Source organism: Propithecus coquereli, unplaced genomic scaffold (assembly GCF_000956105.1).
Source record: "Propithecus coquereli isolate 6110/MARCELLA unplaced genomic scaffold, Pcoq_1.0 Scaffold353, whole genome shotgun sequence".
NCBI lineage: Eukaryota > Metazoa > Chordata > Mammalia > Primates > Indriidae > Propithecus > Propithecus coquereli.
In genome coordinates, this window is record NW_012149208.1 from 907,543 (window position 1) to 909,011 (window position 1,469).

General features: G+C 32.9%; 1 protein-coding gene across 1 annotated transcript in view; it reads right to left on the reverse strand.

Annotated features, from left to right (window-relative positions):
- The window catches only part of DDX46 (DEAD (Asp-Glu-Ala-Asp) box polypeptide 46), a 90,940-nt gene that overhangs the window by 86,968 nt on the left and 2,503 nt on the right, over positions 1–1,469 (reverse strand). The gene's annotated exons all lie outside the window — the stretch shown is intronic.

The following is a 1,469-nucleotide window of genomic DNA, read 5'->3' on the forward strand; positions in this document are numbered from 1 at the left end:
CTCTAGCCCGGGCAACAGAGTGAGACTCTGTCTCAAAAAAAAAAAAAAGAAATATTTTATTTGTACCTTCACATGAAGCTTTGCAACCCTAAAAATCTAAACCACGAGGTGAATTAATTTTTGTTCATTTTTTAATACTTCCAAAAACACCCTCCTTCAACTCAACTTCACCCTCCTCAACTTCATTCCTCACGGACAAAGTGAGGGTATCTTCCTCTGTTCGCACTATAAACAATGAATGAATAAAAGAGAATTTTACCTTCTTGAGACATTTTTGCCAGTTCTGGGACTTCAACATAAAAGTTTTTTCTGAATGGTTCATATTCTATTTTTCCATGATCAACTGGTTCTAGAAGTTTTCTCTGTTTTGTCTGATAACCTGTAAGGGCCGTCTGAAGATCAACTTCCTCCTCCTCTGAAGAATACTATAGTTTGAAAAAAAAAACAAAAAACAAAAAACAAAAAACAAGAGTTGATTCCATTACTACTTTCCCCTTAAGGGAAGCAATCCTCCAAGCTTTAAAAATCCTCCTCTCTTAGAAACTACTCCTTGGCTTTTAGATTTTACTTTCTAAAGCAGACTACTTGACACACACGAGATTTTCATGCTGCTCCAGCAAGCTTAAACCTTATAATTTCAAAATCACCTTAAACGATGTCTGTCCTTTTCAACAGAAACACATCAATCAGCTCCTGAAGAATTTTTCAACTTAATTTCCTTCTTCTTTGCCCTTGTAGAAAGTTATAATGCCAATAACAAGCTAAAATAATAATTCTCAGAGATGACTTAAATGAAATTTTGCTACTGTTCTCACTATATATAATCTTTACAACGTATGTTAATGGGAAGAAATTTAATTCATTCACTTCATTTCTTCTCGCCGTGTTGTGTACCTAAGGTGAGCTGATGAGGGGCAATGGAATCAAAAAACAGATATATAGCAAGGGGTGAAAGACGTCAGAATGCTCTACCAATTGGATAAATACAGTTACAAGACTATTATACTATAATATTAAGAATAGCAAGAATTCCTCCTAATAGTAGTTCGTGTAACTGAAAAGTATATCCCCATAAATGCTTTCTGTTAAATATTTCTAGGATAGTATCACAAACTCAAAATTAATGAAAAATCACCTCCATAGCATCCTGATCGTTCTCCATCAGCTCACCTTTCTTCTTATCAGCATCTACAACTGCTTTTTTCGTGGTTACAACAGTGACAACTTTTGTGACTGTTGGCCCAGACTTCTAAAATAAAAAAGGAACATGAAATGTTTTGCAATATTGAAACACAAATTATATGCCAACTGATGCACAATGATAACTGTCACAATTTACAATTCAAATTAACTTAATTATTAATGATAATTACTCAAAAGAAAAAAGTAATCTGCTTTTCTCCTTATTAATCTGTATAAACTTTAAAATGCAATATAATTACAAATTTTATAATACATTCATGTATAGC